This window comes from Mustela nivalis (assembly GCF_964662115.1).
Source record: "Mustela nivalis genome assembly, chromosome: 2".
NCBI lineage: Eukaryota > Metazoa > Chordata > Mammalia > Carnivora > Mustelidae > Mustela > Mustela nivalis.
Genome location: NC_139021.1, coordinates 125,868,298 through 125,890,412, shown reverse-complemented (window position 1 = coordinate 125,890,412; position 22,115 = coordinate 125,868,298). Strand labels below are relative to the sequence as shown.

Here is a 22,115-nt window from a genome sequence, read left to right as displayed (position 1 = left end):
GTAGATATTTAATGTGAAATTGTATGTTCACATAATAGATAAAATTACTTCATATCAGCAAATGTTCTATTTAAGAAATGCAGATTTTAAAAAATTCTCAGCTAGTTTAAATTAGAGTTTTGTTCAAGAAACATACTAAGGAAGTCTGGCTGGGTAAATCAGAAGAACATGCAACTTTTAATCTTTGAGTTGTGAGTTGAAGCCCCACATTAGGTGTGGAGATTACTTTAAAAAAAAAAAAAAGGCACACTTAAAAAAAAGAAAACGAGAAACATACTAACTAAGTAAGATAGTTCTTTTTTTTTTTTTTTTTTTTTTTTAAATTTATTTTTTATTTTCAGCATAACAGTATTCATTATTTTTCACCACACCCAGTGCTCCATGCAATTCGTGCCCTTTATAATACCCACCACCTAGTACCCCAACCTCCCACCCCCCACCCCTTCAAAACCCTCAGATTGTTTTTCAGAGTCCACAGTCTCTCATGGTTCACCTCCCCTTCCAATTTCCCCCAACTCCCTTCTCCTCTCTAACTCCCCATGTCCTCCACGCCATTTGTTATTAGGAATAAAGCCATATCTGTTTAACCACTGGGCTGTATATGTTTGAATGAAATAATGTTCTTACACTGATATCTGAGAAATATTTTTAAAGCCATAAAACATTATTGCAGGTATTTGGTATAAATACCATGAGAATAGATACTTTCAGATATTTTTTAACATAAATTAACTATACGAATAGGTTTTTTTTGTTAATAATTGTATTGTTTATACATTTTCTCTTTTAATGAGTTAGACCTTTAAAAATCTGAGGAGATAAGTGGTTAAAAAGAAAATGCAGGGAGGGAAAAAGAATGAAATGAACTAATAATATTTTTTAAAGAAAATATATATAATTTCAAAAGATGGAAGCTGCTATCTATGAGCTATAGTTTTGGTAAGATACTTTGAATGGTTTAGCAAAAAAATAAGATAATTTTATCCATGATAGTTTTTTTTTTTTTTTTAAAGATTTTATTTATTTGACAGAGAGAGACATCACAAGTAGGCAGAAAGGCAGGCAGAGAGACGGGAGGAGGCAGGCTCCCTGCTGAACAGAGAGCCCAATGAGGGGCTCAATCCCAGGACCCTAAGATCATGACCCGAGCTGAAGACAGAGACCCACTAGATTTTAAGAAATATTTGTTGGGGCGCCTGGGTGGCTCAGTGGGTTAAGCCACTGCCTTCGGCTCAGGTCATGATCTCAGAGTCCTGGGATCGAGTCCCGCATCGGGCTCTCTGCTCAGCAGAGAGCCTGCTTTCCTCTCTCTCTCTCTGCCTGCCTCTCCATCTACTTGTGATTTCTCTCTGTCAAATAAATAAATAAAATCTTTAAAAAAAAAAAAAGAAATATTTGTTGGATGAATATATTGAATTGTTAATATGGAGATTTTAAAGCCATGACAAACATGTTTTTTTAATTTTATAAACTTTAACTCAAAAATTGTCTTGGGGCACCTGGGCGGCTCAGTGGGTTAAAGCCTCTGCCTTAGGTTCAGATCATGATCTCAGGGTCCTGGGATCGAGCCCCGCATCAAGTTCTGTGCTCAACAGAGAGCCTGCTTCCTCCTCACCTTCCCCCCACCACCCTCACCGCCTGCCTCTCTGCCTACCTGTGATCTCTGTCTGTCAAATAAATAAAATCTTAAAAAAAAAAATTGGCTAAAACTTGACATTCATGTGAATCTTGTATGAAAAGCCTCAAAATGAGGAAGCAATAACAACTGTACCAGGAAGTATACCTCAGTATCATAGTTAAAGAATAAATAGAACTTTAGAAAATCTTTGCCCTGTCTTAGAGATAATTACTAAAATCAAGGTTAATTCCTATATGTTCATAAATTACTGATTTTAGGGAAAATTTTAATCAGAAATATTGTTTAAAATAATGTTTGTCATTATTTTAGAAATTTATTTCTGTTGAAAACCTTTTTAACCTCACAAAATATTTAATTATGTAATCTCTTTAAAATTCAGCTCTTTTTCTTTCTTTGGTTTTTAAGGTTTTAATTTATTTATTTGACAGAGAGAGAGGTCACACATAGGCAGAGAGGCAGTCAGGGAGAGAGGGGGAAGCAGGCTCCCTGCTAAGCAGGGAGCCTAATGTGGGGCTTGATCCTAGGACCCTAAGATCATAACCTGAGCCGAAGGCAGAGGCTTAACCCACTGAGCCACCCAGGCGCCTCTCAGCTTTTTTTTTTTCTTACACAAAAAAGGTACACATTAAAAAGTTGGAAAATGCTAAGTGGTATAAAATAGAAAATCATAAATCATTCTATTTTCATCACCAAGAATGACATATTTTGACATATTTTCTTATAAAGTATTTCTCTGCTTTTTTTCCCACCATAGAATTAAAGAATTTTTAAAACTATGGTAAAATATGCCTAATATATAAAATTTTCCATCTTTATTATTTTTAAGTATAAAGTTCAGTGGCATTGAGTATATTCACATTGTTGTACAATAATCCACTTACAAAACTTACTCCATCTTGCAGAACTGAAACTCTATAACCATTGAATAGCAACTCTCTAGTTTTCCTTCTTCCCAACTCCTGGCAACTACCGTTTTATTTTCTGTGGCTAGGATTTTGACTGTCCTAACAATCGCAATAAAGATGGAACCATCCAGTATCTGTCTTTTCATGACTAGCTTATTTCACTTAGCATAATGTCTGTGAGGTTTATTTTTATGTTGTAGCCGGTATGAGAATTTCCTTCCTTTAAAAGGCTGAATAATATTTCATTATGTATGTACCACAATATATTTATTCATTTGTCTGTTGGAGGACCTGTATGTTGCTTCTACCTCTGGGCTCTTACGAATTATGCTACTATGCACATGGGTGTACATGTATCTCATTGAGAACATGTTTTCAATTCTTTTGAGAATTGAAGAAGTGGAATTGTTGGATCATGTGGTTGTTGTATTTTTAAAACTTTGGAGTAACTGCCATACTGTTTTCCCACAGCAGCTGTACTATTTTACGTTCTTGGCAATACTTGCTTTTAGGTTTTGATAATAGCTATTCTAATGGGTGTGAGGTGTGGTTTTGATTTATGTTTCCCTAATGATTAGGGATATTGAGCATCTTTTCTTGTGCTTATATGCTATTAGTTTATCTTCCTTGGAGAAATGTCTGTTCACATTGTGCCCATTTTTTTTTTTTTAAGATTTCATTTCTTTATTTGACAGAGATCACAAGTAGGCAGAGAGGCAGGCAGAGAGAGAGGAAGGGAGGCAGGCTCCTCACTGAGCAGAGAGCCCGATATGGGGCTCGATCCTAGGACGTTGAGATCATGACCTGAGCCGAAGGCAGAGGCTTTAACCCACTGAGCCACCCAGGTGCCCCCTCGTTGTGCCCATTTTTAAATCAGGTTGTTTTTATTTGCTTAGTTCTTTGAGTTCTCTATATATTCTGGATATTAATCCCTTATTAGATGGATTCTGTGAACATTTTTCTTCTATTCTGTGGTTGCCATTTTACTCTTTGACAGTGTCTTTTGATGCACAAAATTTTTTAATATTCATTAAGACCAGTTTACTTATTTTTTTGGTTACCCATGCCTTTGGGGTCATATCCAAGAAATCATTGCCAAATCCAATATCATAAAGCTTTTATTGTATGTTTTCTTGTAGGAGTTTTCTTATTTTAGGCCTTATATGTAGGCCTTTTTTCTATTTTGAGCTAATTTTTGCTTATGGTATTAGGTGAGTGTTCAATTTCTTTCATTTGTTTGTTGATATTTAGTTTTCCTATTACCATTTGTTGAATAGACTTCCCTTTTTCTTTTGAAAGGTCTTGGCACCTAGTGCAAAAATTATTTAACCATATATGCAGGTGTTTATTTCTGGGTTCTCTTTTCCATCAGTCTATGTCTGTGTTTATGCCTGTACCACACTGTTTTGATTACCATAGCATTGTAGTGAAATTTTTTAAAGATTTGCTTATTTATTTTGAGATGGAGAGAGAGAGTATATGAGAATGCCCCTCTGGAGGAGGGGCAGAAGGAGAGGGGGAGAGAGAATCACAAGCCAACTCCTCGCTTAGTGCAGAGCCCCTTGCAGGCCTCAGTATCATGGCCTGAGCTGAAATCATAAGTGGGACGCTCAACTATGACTGAGCCACCAGGGACCCTGTGTAGCTTTGCAGTAAGTTTTGAAATGAGGAAATGTGAGTATTCCAAGTTTGTTCTTTTTTAAGACTGTTTTGGCTATTCGGTGTCCCTTGGAATTCCATATGAGTTTCAAGATGGATACTTCTACTTCAGCCTGAAACTTTGAGATTTTGTTAGAGCTTGCATTGAATCAGTAGATTACTTTGGGTAGTATTGGCATCTTAACAATAATAAGCCTTTTAGTTCATGACTACAAGATGTTTTTCCATGTATTTATGTTTTCTTTAAGTTTTTTTTAGCAGTGTTGTGTAGTCTTCATTGTACAAGTCTGTGACCTTCTTGGTCAATTTTTAAGTAATTTACTCTTTTTTTTTTTTAAAGATTTTATTTATTTATTTGACAGAGAGAGATCACAAGTAGGCAGAGAGGCAGGCAGAGAGAGAAGGAAGCGGGCTCCCTGCTGAGCAGAGAGCCCGATGTGGGGCTCGATCCCAGGACCCTGAGATCACGACCTGAGCTGAAGGCAGAGGCTTTAACCCATTGAGCCACCCAGGTGCCCTAATTTACTCTTTTTGATGCTATTGTAAATGGAATGAATTTAATAATTTCATTTGCAGATTTTTCATAATTAGAATATAGAAACACAACTGATTTTTATGTGTTGATTTTATATCCTTCTGCTTAGCTAACATCGTACTCAACTGTGAAAGAATGGAAGCTTTTCTCTAAGATTGAGAATAAGACCAAGAGGGTACTTTTCTGGTCACCATAGCATTGGAAGTTCTATCCAGAGCAGGTAGACAAGAGAAAGAAAAAAAAAAAGCATCCAAATTGGAAAGGAAGAAGTAAAATTATTTCTATTTGTAGATGATATGATCTTATATATAGAAAACGCTAAAGATTTTATGTGCCTTCCCATATCTTAAAACTAATAAATAAGCAGCAGGATATAAAATCTCTGCTTTCTAATCATAGTTATAGATAAGACTGCATTAAAATTGTAGATCCTGCTGGTTTTACTTGATATTTCAATGTGTTCGTTCCTCCTCACAAGTATTAAATTTTCAATGGCTACATAATATTTTATTCTATAATGGTCCATTGCCCTAATATTTGGTATTGTTCCTATTTTTTTTGTGATTATAAGTAACTGATAAATATTATTGTGATAAAAATGTAAGTCTTTGCATTTCTGATTATTTTAAAAGTTTAGATTCATAGTAGTAGAATTAATGGTCAGAGGTTATGAACTTGAAAAATATACATAAAAGTCTCCTGATATTTTTCACAAATACTTACTGCCATTGTCCCCATTCAGTGTGTGAGTGCTTTCATCTCACTTAATCCTCCACCTTACTCCCACCTCCACAAACATTGATTACTTATTTTCAGACTATCTTGTTTTAAAAGCCAAACATTTACAATTTGAATACAGAAGTGAATGTTTTAATTTTTATATCTGCTAATTTAGTATTTTAAAATACTATTTTATTGTTTTAATTTGTATTTCTTTAGTGGGATGAATATTCATATTAGCAACTTACATTTTTGTGATTGTCTTTTTTCGATTACTTATTATTAGGATGTTGTGTTTTTTTAATATTTGTTATAAGCTTTCTTTACATTATTAAAGATGCTTTTTGTATTTGTCTCACAGTTTGTTCAGCTAATTTTATGATAGCAAGACTTTTTGAATTGTATGTTTATATTTAAAGGACATCTATATATTGAGTTATCTTCCTTAATCCAGACAGTCAGGGTGAGTTTTCCTTTCTTTCTTCCTGTTTCCTTTCTTTCTTTCTTTCTTTCTTTCTTTCAGGAGGTTGTATAAATTAATGGAACAAATAATTGAAATGAAAATGCTTGATATACTCTAGAAAATAACCATTAGGTTTCATAAGACTTCTACCAACTTTCATTTATGTTTAGTACACATAACTGAGATTGTATCATTTCCCTACTGTTCATTAAAATGAAGCTAATTTGATGATACCTATAAGCAGTAGTTATGAAATTCAGAGTTTTAAAATTCATATAACAGAATACTTTATCTACAAATGGGAGAAATTTTAGGGTTACTTATGAGATGAAAATAGAATTAAACACAGTGGGGGGTGGACTAAACAGCAGAAACTAATATTTTTGTCTTTAATTCTCTACATATTTAATGTTTCTAATTCTTTGTACATGATGCTTGCTTTCATGTTCTTTTGTACTTAAACATACATTTGTATTATCCTCTCTCTAGTTGTTTGACCCCTCGTGTGGTACCTGTTAAATATTACACATTGGTCATATTGTCTGCTTACTCTAAGAAATCAGTCGAAACTGGCAGTGTATCTGCTGGTTCTTGAAATCATGACATAACAAAAGAATCATGTAGTCTCATTAACCTTTTCTAAGGTTTATTTTAAAAACTAAAAATTAAAACTTCAACAAAATATGGGATAATACCCAGTTCTCTGGAATTGTCTCTTCATCTTTTTTCCCCCAGTGTATCAATAGCAAAACATACATTGGAGCACCAGCTATATAACATGCTGAAGTCATGTCTTTTGTTTGTTTGTTTGTTTTTGTTTGGTTCTGTATAATCAGGGTACCACCTGAGGCTATTCTGATGATGAAAGCTAATGTCTTACATTTTTATGTAAGTTACTTAATATATTGTTAAATTTCAATTTTTAAGTAAAGTAAAATACTCATTAAATCACATTTATCAGCACGAGGGAAAGAAAGTGTTGGCATTCATAATTGAAATCAACGAGTAACCTACCTAACTGGATTAGGGCCCTGGCTCCATCTCCTTTAGGAAAACTTTCTGTGGGGAGTGGGGCTTTGACCCTAACCCAGCTGGGCTGTAACACTGCTGCATTTTCTAAGGGGCAGAGTTTTCTACTACTTTTCTGCTGGCTCAGCTTTCCAGATAACCCCAACCAGAATTAATTTCACCATCCCTTTTTCCTGTAGAACTTTGTTTGTATCTCTGTTTTAACAACCAGCACCTCTGCTTTGTATTTGTTTGCATGTCTGTCTTTCCCTACTAGATTGTAAGTTCCCTGAGAACAGGAGTCATGTCTTAGTCATCTTTGAATCATTCCTAGAAGTCTAGCACAGTGCTTTATCCATCTTAGGCAGTGAATGAATGCTTATTTGTGATGTGATATGATGAATTTATTCTACCCCAGTTACTGAAAAAGAATTTTAATGGGAAATACAGCAAGTTTCCTGGGTTTTACTTTATACTAAAGTCAAATGACAGGAAAGCATAATCAGTCAGCTGTGCTAAAAATATGTAAGTTAACGGGGTGCCTGGGTGGCTCAGTGGGTTAAGGCCTCTGCCTTCGGCTTGGGTCATGATCTCAGAGTCCTGGGTTCGAGCCCTGAGTTGGGCTCTCTGCTCGGTGGGGAGCCTGCTTCCTCCTCTCTCTCTGCCTGCTTCTCTGCCTACTTGTGATCTCTGTCTGTCAAATAAATAAATAAAATATTTTTTAAAAAAATACCAATTTTCAACATAGTACTAAAGACAAATAATTAAAATGCTTATAATAGATGCCCTCTTTCTAATCAAATACAAATGTGAGATCTTAAATTGTCATGGAAGAGAGGAAGAGATGTAGAATTACCCAAAATGGGTTATTATCAAGATGCAAAAGGAAAGAAATTATAATTTTATTGCCAACTAAGTATTCTAATCTGTAATAATTTATCTGATTTTCTGTAGTGAGTTTTAGGAAACTCAGACTTCTCCTTCTTCCCAGTGCAACTTTTCAACTTCATTAGATAGATAATTCTGGTTTGATCAGGAATTGTGATTAGATCATAAACATGTAAATGTTTATTAATATATTGCCTTTAGATTATTTGTCTAGTGAAAGGACTTTTTAGTTGTTCTCTGTTCTGAAAGAAACCCTTTCAAATTAGAATAGACTTCACTGTTCTTTGGAACAAAATACCTTTATATCTGGCTGTTACATCGCCAAACTTGGTTTTTAGATTACAACCTCAACCAAATTTTATTGAAATGTGAACCTGTGCCACATTCCAACTATGAACGTTGAAACAAATAGTTTTTACATATTGATAATTGAGTTTCCAGAGTTAGAATTAATAGTTTTACAGTTCTTTTGTACTTTGGTAAATAATGAAGCAGTACGAAAGATACTATACTTTCAGGATTATTATTTTTCTGCAAAGTAAAACACTTTATGAGATCAAATTCTATATAGTATGGTATCAAACTTTTTAAATGATAAAAGCTGGGGCGCCTGGGTGGCTCAGTGGGTTAAAGCCTCTGCCTTCGGCTCAGGTCATGATCCCAGGGTCCTGGGATCGAGCCCCGCATAGGGCTCTCCTCTCTGCAGGGAGCCTGCTTCCCCCTCTTTCTCTCTGCCTGCCTCTCTGCCTGCTTGTGATCTCTGTCTGTCAAATAAATAAGTAAATAAATAAATCTTTAAAAAAAATAAATGAGGAACGCCTGGGTGGCTCAGTTGGTTAAGCGGCTGCCTTTGGCTCAGGTCATGATCCTAGTGTCCTGGGATCGAGTCCCACATCGGGCTCCTTGCTCGGCGGGGAGCCTGCTTCTCCCTGTGCCTCTGCTGCACTCTACCTACCTGTGCTTGCTCGCTCTCTCTCTCTGTGGCAAATAAATTAATAAAATCTATTTTTTAAATAAATAAATAAATAAATAAATGATAGGGGCGCCTGGGTGGCTCAGTGGGTTAAAGCCTCTGCCTTCGGCTTAGGTCATGATCTCAAGGTCCTGGGATCCAGCCGGGCATCGGGATCTCTGCTCAGCAGGGAGCTTACTTCCTCCTCTCTCTCTGCCTGCTTCTCTGCCTACTTGTGACCTCTCTGTCAAATAAATAAAGACTTATAAAAAAAAATGATAAAAGCTAATACTGACAGACTTCAGGGAAGGAGCACATCTATCCTTTTCTGGTGGATCATAAATACTATTTTGAGGGAAAGTATTACGTTGTAAGGACCATAAGGAAGTTAATCCTCTTTGATTCATTAATTCTTCTCTTAGGAAATTATTCTTACAAAACAAGTTTTAAAAAGTGAAAATTAAATTTAGTTCAGCTAATGTTTATCCGACACCTTATGTGAGCAAGTCAGTGTGCTAGGCCTGCAGATACAAATAAGAAAGGCAAAATGTTATATGCAGTAAGATGTTCATTACAGTCCTATCACAATTTGGGAATGTTGTTAAATTAATCAGATATTATGCACGTTTTAAAAAATCATAATTATGAATACTTGAGAGAAGCATGGACAACTAAAATTCAAGTAAAAAAAGTCTTGATTATAGTAGTGTTGAAGTTATATACTTAGAAAATATTACCAACTATTTAAAATCATTTTTTTAGAATGATGGGGTTATGCCTGATGTAATTTGTCTTTTCAATAGACACAGCTATTATTTAGCAAGAAATTAGAAATTGAATATATTGACTTTATCATGTACTTTTTATTTTGGAAATGATTTTCTTCAAATGAATTCTTTTAGCAGATTTGTTTTGTCTTCTGTTAATATACTTTGATAGCATTTTTAAAGTTTTGTTAATACAGCATTTTTAATTAATATCCTTTTTTTTTTTTTTTAAATTATTTACTTGACAGAGACACAGTGAGAGGGAACACAAGCAGGGGGGTAGGAGAGGGAGAAGCGTGCTTCCCGCACAGCAGGGAGCGCAATGCAGGGCTCGATCCCAGGACCCTGGAATCAGGACCCTGAGCTGAAGACTGATGCTTAATGACTGAGCCACCCAGGCACTCCATAATATCCTTAACAGTACAAAGAATTAAAACTTTCTGGGGTGCCTAGGTGGCACAGTCAGTTAAGTATCCAACTCTTGCTTTCTGCTCAGGTTTTAATTTCCTGGTCATGAGATTAAACCTCAAATTGGGCTCCATGCTGAGTCTGCTTGAGATTCTTTCTCATTCTCCTTCTGCCCCTCCTGCTTTGCTCCTACTCAATCACTCACTAAAAAAATTAATCTTAAAATGTTTCTAATAAAAATAGCAATTCAAACAACAAAATAAAATATAATGATGCTTTATTTAAGGTTTGTTTTTAAGTCCATCTTAATTACTATTTGCTCATAGATTTACATGGCTTGATATGACCTTAGAAATCTTCTAGTCTTAAATTTAGACAATGTATTTGTTGAAAAAGAGAACCTTAACAGTCATCTAGGAATGTAGTGTAATATATTAAGAACATAAGTCTTGATGTTGGATTTCTTCCTTCAAATGCCTACTGTGTCATTTGTGGTTAATAGCAGGATGAACTTGAGTTATTTTTTTCTGTGTCTCACTGTCTTCATAATAGTAGTACCTGCTATATAAAGTTATTATGAAGGGGTTAAGCAGCAAAGTATATAAATAAAATCCTCAATATAGCGCTGCAGTGATTTTGCCAACTGTACAGTTTTAGGGGGAATCCCCAGAAGACCACCCTCCCTTAAACCAATTGCAAGTTTGAGGGTTAGCCTAACCCATTCTTAGGTTTGATAAGTCACAAGAAGGACTCCTAGAACTCACTGACAACTGTAGTTCTGGTGCCTACAGTTTATTGCAGAGAAAGGATGAAGATTAAAATTGGCCGTTGGAAGAGATGCATAGGGCGCAGAATATAGCAGGGGTCCACAACATGGACTATAAGGTCGTGGACATCAATCTGTCTTTCCAGCCACAATGTATAACACTACGCAGAGTTTTAACAACTAGAGATGCTCATCTAAGTCTTTGCTATCCACAATTTTTGTTGGATATGTTTACATACTGTCTGCATACCTGAACTTTACTCTCTATTTCCTCCTGGACATTGGACTAATACCTATAGTTACCACTTCCTCTGGATGTTGTAACTGATGATACTGAAATGCCCAAAGTCCCCATCATAAATCACATTATTAAACTGTTCAATGGCAAAAGTCCTCAGGCAAACAAAGACTCTTATCAAGCAGGACATTCCAAAGGCCTAGAGATCACCTCTTAGTAACTGACATCTAGGCCAGAACTCTTGGGTAATACTGAAGCTTCTTCACTAGACAGGCCACCCCCTAGCCCTTGGCCTGTGTTCTCCTACGGCACATTTTTCGGGTTATCTGTACTTTGTATAGCATTTATGGTCGTAACAATAACAACATTATCAATATGCCCAACATTTGGAGGAGCTAGTGTGGAGTAGGGAAAGATATAAATAAATAGTTAATCTGACTTATAAAGCCATTTCATACATTTGCATATTCTTGTACTAATTTTGTTACTCATTTGCTCCCATGATTTACTGCTATTTGTAATTTATGGTAAACTTATCACTTGATAAAATTAGCATAGAAATTAACTGATGGCTAGCTACATGTAGTTTTTCTTCAGGTCATTCTTTTTCTATCAGCATTGTGTTCTGAGAAGGCTTTAACCTAATCTCCTGATACATTTGATTATCACCAGTATTTTATTTTTAGACTTTTTTATATTGGTTGTGAATCTTCCCAACCATGTCATTGTTACATGTTGGTTACAGTTGCTGTATGTTCATAATACATTTCAATTTCATTAAAGAACAGATTAGTCAGAATTGCAGAGGAATCTGCCTCCTCAACAGAATTAACTCTTACCCATATACAATTGTATTAGTTACAGTTGGCCCTTATTCTGTTATTTCTGGGTTCCAGGTCAGTTTGGAACAAAGCCATTCTCAGTCCACAAGCTTGTATGAACACTGGTTCCCATTGTGTTGTATATTGTAGGACCCACCTCTCTCCTACAGGGAGGGCATATGATATATTCAGATTAGTTCCTGCCTCTATTAGGAGGCAGGTATGTTATATTTCGATTGGTCATGGGGGTAAGAGCAGTCATACACAGTGCATCAATGTATATACAGCTGCCCCAGAAGAACTTCCATAGGTGTGGAGGTCCATAAAATCCCCTTAGGTGTGCCCCTTGAGCCTTAGTATCTAAGATGGAGGGCCATTGTCCCTGGCTACTATACTCTCTGTCTGTATTAAAACAGTCTAGAAGCCCTTTTAGGTCAGAGTACAGATCTTTCTCAATGTTGGAAATGTTTTTGGAGTCTGCCTGACCCATTATCTTCATAGGCTGATTCTCATACCTTGCTTTTTCCTTCTGGAGGAGAACTCCCTCTAATCTGCTTATTCTAGTTAGTAGGTTGTCTTCTTCTGAATGCCACTACTCATTAAAAGCAAATTCATCTTGTCTTACAATGACTAAACCAGTACCAGTATCTTCTAAAGTCCTTTTCTGTTTTGTGTGCCTGTGTTGTTGAATCTACCATGCATTTTATTATCATCGTGTTCTAATAGAGTACAGTTAGGATGCATCTTTTTTACTCTAAAATGTTGGGTCCTGTACTAAGATTAGATGAGTAATTGCACCTAGATATAATTTAGATTGTGCCGTAAAGCCTCCCATAGTTCTTCTTCCTTGTCTCAGGATGGACAAAAAACAAAAGTAAGGGTGATAGCAATTTGTGCATAGTATACTATGGCTCAGTGGATTAAGCCGCTGTCTTCGGCTCAGGTCATGATCTCAGGGTCCTGGGATTGAGTCCTGCATCGGGCTCTCTGCTCAGCAGGGAGCTTGCTTCCTCCTCTCTCTCTGCCTTCCTCTCTGCCTACTTGTGATCTCTCTATGTCGAATAAATAAATAAAATCTAAAAAAAAAAATAGATTATGGAAACATTAGCTCAGAAAATTTGAGGTTCCTCATAGTCATCTTCCCTTTTCCTGATTATTAAGTTTATCTAAAACTGGAGTGAATAAAGCAGATTTATTTAGGGCTCTTTAATGTTGGGGACCCTAGAAGTTCCTCTGGTCAGTTCTCCCAAACTCTAAGAGTGCGGCAGTAAGATTTGACATCCATCAGTGTCCACTTCAGTCGTCCCATTTCTTAACAGCCATTGAAAGACTCTCACTCAGCCAGGATGAGTGTCTTGGCTCTTGCCTTTCTCTTTCCCTATTCTCTTAAAATCTTTATTATCTGTTATTTCAGCATAACTTTTCCCTACAGAAGTAGATCTGTGACTAGCGGCTTTAGCTGGTTCTGGCTAAAACCCAAGCTTGGCTCAGCATCAGGCTTTGCCCCAACACTCTCCCTTACTTTTTCTCATTAGCTCTTAGAGATAACAGTAATTACGAGATTGTATAGTTAGCCAGTTTTTTTAAATTTTGCATTTCTTTGTCTAGTGAGCTGACCCCTTAGGACTCAGATTCACCATTTCTAAATTCCATTGGTAAGTTGTCTCTCTAGTAACTGATCACAGTACAGTTATACTTCCATATCATGGATTGGCCTTGTGGCCACACAGAAATAAAGCGTTTGTCATCTTCTACCCTCTCATTCTTTTTCTTCCCACACCACACCGTTCAGCAGGTTAGCATCTATTTTGCTGATACCAACTGCAGTGGATTTGGCCATCTGTACATTTTGAGAGAATAGTCTCCATAAGACTGCCCTAATTTCTGACACCATTTTAAGTTCAGGGGCTTCCCAATACCACTGTAAGGCGGTCCCAGCATCCCTAAGGTTTGATAATTTGCCAGAAAGACTCAGAGAGCTGTCTGAAAACTATACTCACACCTACAGCTTGTTAAACAGAAAAGATACAAATTTAAATCAGTCAAGGGAAGAGTCATAGGGTACAAAGGCCAGTAGGAGTTCAGACATGAAGCTCTTGTTCATCTTTTCCTATTGAGTCATAAACAGTATTACCTCTTTTCAGCCATAGTGTATGACACTGTGCAGATTAATGCCAACCAGGAAAGTTCAATCAGTCCTTTTGTGTTCATTGTTTTTATTGGGGCTTGATCACATACTGTTCACATGACTGACCTTTAGTCTTTAGCCCCTCCCAAGAGGTCAGACTCATACCTTTAGTTATCACTTCTGTGGAGGTCTCAGCTGATACTGTGTGGCCCAGAGCTCCCATCATAAATCACATAGTTAGATTGTCCCTTGGATAAAACCTCTAGGCAAATAGACATGCCAGTTAGGCAGGACATCCCATAGACCAAGAGATCCCCTCCCAGAATCCCAGGACTGAGGCCAGACTTATCTTTGGATTAGGTTAATTCTTTACTATACAATCATATATTATATGTAAAATGCTTTATAAAAGCCTTTTGTCATGGTGTTATTATCATTATTCAGTTTAATGTTCTCCCTTTCCCAGGGGGGAAAAAAAAGGAAGATCTAGGGTAATTATGTTAGCTGATTCGTTTACATTTATTGTCAATTTAGTTAGCACAACTGGAAATGGAACCCCAAACTCCTGTCTCCAAGTTAATGATTTTTCTTCTGTAGTGAAACATATATGCCCTACCAGTTATTGCCTTTGCTAAGAAAAATAATGGAAATAGCATTTGTATTTTTCCGTCAGCTTTGTTCTAGGTAAAGTCTTAGAAGGAAAATAATACCCATTTCACTTTTGGGGAAGATTTTATTTATTGTAATAGAGCACATGCGAAAAAGTGAGGGAGGGGAAGGGCAGAGAGAGAGAGAGAAATCTTTAGCAGACTCTACTCTGAGCACAGAGCCCAGCTTGGTGCTCAGTCTTATGACCCTGAGATCATGACCTAAACCGAAATCAAGAGTTGGACACTGAATTGACTGAACCACTTAGGTGCCCCAATAATTCTCATTTCACTTTATCCCTGATCAGATAATTTAAGGCCTTGCGGATATAACCAGGAGGAAACTGAAAAGTTTTGATCAACAAGTCCAGAGAGTAAGGAGAGAGATACACAGGTAGAAAATGAACCAATCAATGATATAATAAAAGTTTATAAAAATGGGAGAAGTAGGGAAGCTGTATCTCGCTTGGCAAGGGAGAGAAGAAAAAGCTATACAGAGATTTACCCTTGATGTGATTTTAAGTGCTGAATTGACATCTGATTGGAAAGAGGTATAGAAGTCATTTTGTGAGAAAAGAGGTTCTGATTGAGAAATCCCAAGAATATATGCCAAGCTGGAACGTAATTTGTAGTAATTGTGGTGGAGTGACAGCAAATGAAGTAAGGAAGAACAAACACAGAACAGACCATAAATAGTCTTGTGTTACAATAAAGATTTTGAACATTTCCTCCTGTACAGAATAGAAAGTCATTGAATTACAACATGTGGGTTGAACCGTCACTTTTCTATTTTAGGTAGATTACTATAGCAGCAGAGTATAGTGGTGGGAAAAAGACTAGGAGTTTGTCATTTATTTTGTTTAAATAATCTAAGTGATACTTGAATAAATGTACCTGGTGGAAAACATGTTTATCTTCATTACTCTAAAACTGCACCAAAATAACAATAAAAGTTAAAAAGGAGAGAGAACAGGAGACAACAGTAATAAGATATTAATAAAGTTTTAGAATATGGATGAGAAGCAGTGACCCACTTAATGAGATTCAAGAAAACTGAAAGATAAGTATCAGAGAATGCTAGCAGATCCCAGAAAGTTTCAAAAATTGGCACACCATTTGCTTTGCATAGTAGAAGTAATTGATGGGGCTGAGAATGGAGGGGTTAATTGACAGGTGATATGAAGAGAAGTAGCCTCCCAGTATTCCCTATATTCTCCGCCAAGCACCCAACCCTTCTCACCTTATGGGAAACAGGGGATACATTCTCTGAAGAATCTGAGCACCAGAGGTTTTGGCTTCAAGGACCCTTGCATCAGTATTTCTGGTGTGACACGAGAGGACTACATGATAATCCTTTCACTAAGTGGTGCAACTTTTTTATTTTCCTTCAGCTCTTTTTCCTTTATTCTGTAATTTGAATGTTACTAGCCAAAACCCTTAGGGAAATGATTAGGGAATTGTCTTCTCAGGGAAAGTGAAGGTCGCCAGAGAAAAGAATAAGAAATACTGTTAAGGAACCTCCAGCAGAATGGTTAAAATTCCACCCTTTTAGTCTATAGTAAGGCCCACCAGAGATCCTATCAAAATCGCAGCAAACCTGTGTGAAACGGACCAAACTAAGGTCACTGAGTCATCTGAGGATCACCAGTCGTCTAAGGCCTGATCATAGTTTAAAAATTGTATATAAGTAGTATATACTAACCTAATGAGATTTATGGTTAACTTTTTGCCTGAATGAGGGCAACAATTATATACGTAAATGTATGCAGTATAGACACAGGAACTGATACAGTTATTGAGTAACAATGAATGAATGAATGAATGGCACTTTAATGTGCTTATGAATTGAAAGGAATTTCATGTTTTCAATGTTAAACCTCTTCTTTCAAAATAGTATTTTTAATATATCAATATTTCTAAAATCATATGAGAAAAGAAATGAACTAGTATTCTAAATACCTTAATTTTTTTCCAGGTTTGAATACCTTTGACATGTAGATCTAAATTTTTCCTAATCCATAATTTTGGGTTTTGCTTTCCATGTTTGTTGACTGGGATCAAATTGAGCAGGATATGCTTCAGAGTCATAAATTTAAGATGTGCCATAAATAAAATTGGGAAGAAACCAACAAAGCAATTATGTATCAAACCCCAGAGGCATTTCTTTTCTCTGTTACTTTGTTACTCCTAACTTCAGTGCGCCAAGTTGTAGGTATACAAGTACCACCATAATGTTGTTCCTTAAGACATTAAAAGAACTCATTTAATATTAAAATCAGGAAAGTTGTGGCAAAAGAAGCAAAAAATATTTATGATTTTAAGGCACCAGCTACAGTTAATGTTGAAAACAGTTTACTTTTAACATTTGAAATCATCAAAAGCAATTTAAAAGTATTTATTTATTTATTTAGAGATTTTATTTATTTATTTGACAGAGAGAGATCACAAGTAGGCAGAGAGGCAGGCAGAGAGAGAGAGGAGGAAGCAGGCTCCCTGCTGAGCAGAGAGCCCAATGCGGGACTTGATCCCAGGACCCTGAGATCATGACCTGAGCCGAAGGCAGCGGCTTAACCCACTGAGCCACCCAGGCACCCCAATTTAAAAGTATTTAAAAGAATCTATTTTTTATACAAATGTGGGCTTTTCCATTTTGAAATCTTATTTTTATTTAGATTTAGTAACGGGGGCACATTATATATTACTGAATTGCTCAGTTGATTTTTTTTTCTTTTTGCCTTTTTCCTTATTTTCTAACCCTGATCCATGATATATCTTACTTTTTTTGTGTATATTTTGGGTTCTCACATTTCAGTGTTTTAACCAAAAATAGCGTTAGTTGCAATTAACTACAATTTGTTTTTCAGAATAGTTAATTTTTCTCTGTAAGGGTACTCATACTTGGTAGGTCTTTTTGTTTTTGTCCTTTTCTTGAGCCACAGTGAGTTATTATTTTCAGAATATAATTTATGAAAATTCTCTATATACTAAAATTATTTTGGAATCATTTACTTGATTATTTGATCTTTCCATTACAGGTATTTTCCATATCTGTTCATCTTTTTTGTTATGCTTGGATTTGCTACAGATTTCATTTTGTTGCTCTTATAATTTGAAGCAGTCCAAAGCAGCTAGCCATGTAAAATAAAGATGGGAGAGTGTTGATTCTATTTTCTTCCTGTCCAGAAATGTGGTTGCCATGTCTACCATGTGTTCTAATTTTAGAAGGTTTTTTTTTTTCCAGCTTTTTGGGGGAAAATGCCTGCCTTGTTTTGAGCAGTCTAAAAATGCTTACTTATTTACAGAAGTAGATTCTCTTTTATTATATATATTTTTTTTCTTTTAATTGGTAAATGGTTACAAATAACTTAAAATGCAGTAGCATTATGAATGTGTTGCATGATAATTACATTCATTCAGTAAATATTCTTTGCCATTTATTGTGTGCTAATAAGCATTATGCTAGTACTGTGAATCTAATAAGTATGATCCTTGCTCTCTGACAGTTATTTAACTGCAGCTGTGAAGAATTCTATGAAAAATAAATATAGATTGGGCTGCCTGGTTGACTTATTTGGTGGATCACATGATTCTTAATATGCGGGTTGTGAGTTTAAGCCCCACATTAGGCATAAAGCTTACCTAAAAATAAATTAGATAGATATCTCTTCTGATACAGTTTTAAAGTATTTAGACTTACCTTTTGAAAACATAATTTATATTGTGTTTTTATTATTTCATTGCATGTAATAGATAGTAATAGTAATATAACATTATTTAATTTTTGAAGGCTTACTAAGTTCCAGTTATTTTTTTCAATTTTTGCATCATTCATTTGAGGTTAGATACTTTTATTATCCCTGTTTTGCTGATGAGTAAACTGAGACATATAATTATGTAACACAGGTCAGAAGCAGCTGTGTACTGGAAAGTTTAAATAATTGTGAGTTATATAAGGTTAAAAAGGATAATTTTCTCTCCTTTTTTTTCTGTGTATTTCCCATTGGTATCTGTCATTAACCAGTTGTTATATGTCCTTTTAGAGTTTCCTGTCCTACTTTTCTTCTTCCCTTCTTGGTAAACATATACATTTTTCCCCAAAAATCTTGTTTTAAAGCTAGAGGGTTTATTATGCATGTGAATGAAATGTGATTTTGATATTGTAAACTGATAAAGTTGAAGTGGATATATGAACCATGAAAGGTACTATCAAACCATTGTAATATTTGTAAACTGGGCAAATTCAAAGGTGATTGTGCTAACCTTAGAGCTCAACTAGGGATTTCTAGGAATAGAATGATTTGCAAGGTCTTTTCTCTTCTTCAGGGAAGGGTTAGAGGTAAAACATATCAAAGTAATTCACTTTCAGAGTGATAAAATGAGATCTCACCTCTTTTGGTTGAAGAAATAATTACAGATTTAGAATTATTTTTATCATTTGAAATGTCTCTGTCTCCCATTTTGTAGTGAGTAAAGCCAGGAAATCTCTGGTATTCTGACATCTGTTGTGCTTGCAGATGAATGTTGTCTTCTGTTTTGTAATCTGTGAAGTAGTGGTAAGGAATATGTATGTAGTGGTGGTATATATGATTTGGATAAAATCTTTTGCAATCCCTTTACTATGATATAGCGCTGCTATGTACTACAATATATAGATTATATAAATCTGATACTGTTACAATTTTAAATGTGAGATAAATGGTTTTTAAGCTTAGTTTTTCCTCTTCTCATTGAAGTACAAGGAGTCCTCATTTAAATATAGTATATTTGAAGAACATATGAGTAATTTTGGAGTACCAGATGAGTTTTTTTTAGAAAACAGTGATGCATGTAGCCTGCTATTTCTGCTAAATTACGGTTTTATTGGGCTTTCAATTGGCTAGTTTTGAAACTTCGTCATTGTGTAGTCCAGATAAAACTGGGTCTGCTTGCCTCTTAATGCTATACCCATATCATTGTTTAAAATAAATGCACAAGAGCAAAGAGCATATACTATCTTCTTTGAGTCAGTAACTGGAGAAGTTATGACAGAATGTTGAACAAAACTACAGAATCTTTACCTATCTTTCTTCCGGACCAAGAGCTACTCTCATACAGCTGTTCCTCAAAAAATCTTTTTCACCTGTTCCATACCTTTGATTTTTTTTTTTTAAGCTATCCCATAAAGTGCCTGAATCTTTCTTTTCCAGGCGTACTATTCTGTGTCCTTCATTGTGTGCATCAATTTAGGTTCCATTTCAAGGTTTTTTTAAATGGTGTGAGGGCACTGGATTCTTTTTTTCTTTTTAAGCTTTTTAAAATTTATTTGACAGAGAGAGAGATCACAAGTAGGCAGAGAAGCAGGCAAGGGGGAGGGGGAAGCAGGTCCCCTGCTGAGCAGGGAGCCCAATATGGGGTTCGATCCCTGGACCCTGAGATCATGACCTGAGCTGAAGGCAGAGGCTTAACCCACTGAGCCACCCATGAGCCCCAGCTCTGGGGATTCTTGTGGTGATAGAATAGTTCCAAATCATGGTTGTGGTGGAGGTTACATGTAATTTCCCCAAGTATTAGAGCATAATATCTTGAACATCATTAACATACAGTATATGACAACACAAAAACATTATTGGTAACTTTTTGCTCTGTACCAGACATTGTGTAAGTCACCTTTGTTTAATCTAATTGAATCTTTACAACATCCTTATCATGTACATTTTGCAGATGAGATAACTGATATTATTTGACAGACCGAGATCACAAATAGGCAGAGAGGCAGGCAGAGAGAGAGGAGGGGAAGCAGGCTCCCTACTGAGCAGAGAGCCCGATGCAGGGCTCGATCCCAAGACTCTGGGATCATGACCTGAGTTGAAGGCAGAGGCTTTAACCCACTGAGCCACCCAGGCACCCCAGTAACTGAAATTTATGATGTAAGCTCCAAGGCCTTTTGGGATCTCACTAAGGTTAATGTTATACTGGAGATAGGCAAGCAACCTGAGCCAACCACCAGTAAGTCTTGTTTCTCATTTATAGTTGTATAAATAATTAACATTTTCTTAATACAGTTTTACATCAACACTGTTGACAGCCTTGAAACCTAAATTTGTGAGCGTGTGTATAACATTTCATTGTAAGACTTTTATTTAGCCTTGGTGCGCCTGGGTGGCTCAGTGGGTTAAAGCCTCTGCCTTCGGCTCAGGTCATGATCTCAGGGTCCTGGGATCGAGCCCCGCATTGGGCTCTCTGCGCAGCAGGGAGCCTGCTTCCTCCTCTCTGCCTGCCTGTCTGCCTACTTGTGATCTCTATCTGTCAAATAAATAAATAAAAATTTTAAAAAAAGACCTTTATTTAGCCTTATATTTAACATTTCATTTTTATGCTTAGTACTTAAAAGATAATAATAATTGAATATAATGTAATATATATTTTTAAAGATTTTATTTATTTATTTGATAGAGAAACAGTGAGAGAGAGCATGAGCAAGGAGAAGGTCAGAGAGCGAAGCAGACTCCCCATGGAGCTGGGAGCCTGATGCGGGACTCGGGATCATGACCTGAGCCGAAGGCAGTCGTCCAACCAACTGAGCCACCCAGGCGTCCCGAATATAATGTAATATTATATCAGTAAAAAAAAAAAGATGTGGAGCTGTACATATCGTTTTCTACTTTTTTTTTTCTTCAAAATAAGTGTAAAATAAGTGAGAAAAGCCAATATATATGGTTATATTTGTTTACTTACACATCAAGGAACTTGACAGGTCTACAGAAAAAACCATTAATCATGGCTACCTTCATGTTTGTTTCAGATGGGAATTTTTTGGGAATAGATACAGGAATAGATCTAAGGAAAGGGGTAAAAGGAAAAGAATATTCTCTGCCTATGGTTTTATGTATTTTGAGAACTATTTGAAAGTATAGTTTATTAAAATCTTCTCCAAGCTACTTGTTGACCTCTGTGCCTTTCTTTAGCCTCAATGATAACAAGTGCTGGGATGGAGTCCTGCATGGGGCTACCTGCTCAGCTGGAGGTCTGCTTGTCCCTCTACCCCTCCCATCCTGCATGTGCAGTCTCTCTCATGCTGTCTCTCTCAAATAAATAGAACAAGATTAAAAAAAAAAACAAACTTACTTGTTTCTGATTGAATGTTCATATATGAAAAAATCTTAAACCAGGGATTGGATTAAAAAAGTTATATATTTGTATAAAAATGTAATTTTCATTTCTTCCTTTTATTTCTACTTGTAGAATTAATAAAACTTTTTTGAAAATGTCACTCACTGGAGTCAGCTTTACTGTTGGCATGATGATATAGTTGGTGTGCCCTATCATGCAAAGCACCTAAATCCTGAAATTTGGACCTACCTCTTTTCCTCAAAACTAAAGTTCTCAGTAGCAGCTGAACTTTAAATTTGAAATACTTTATTTTGGGGGTACGTGGGTAGCTCAGTCAGTTAAGCATCTGACTCTTGATTTCGGCTCAGGTCTTGATCTCCGGGTCACAGGATTGAGCTTCCAGTTGGACTCCAAGCTCAACGGGATGTCTGCTTGAGATTCTCTTCCTCCTTCTCTCCCTCTGCCTCTCGCCCACTCACACG

The 22,115-nt window shown here is 36.1% G+C and overlaps 1 protein-coding gene across 5 annotated transcripts in view; it reads left to right on the top strand.

Annotated features, from left to right (window-relative positions):
* JMJD1C (jumonji domain containing 1C) overlaps window positions 1–22,115 on the top strand; it is a gene marked incomplete at its 5' end in the record, with an annotated part of 325,008 nt that overhangs the window by 135,845 nt on the left and 167,048 nt on the right. The window lies entirely within an intron of this gene.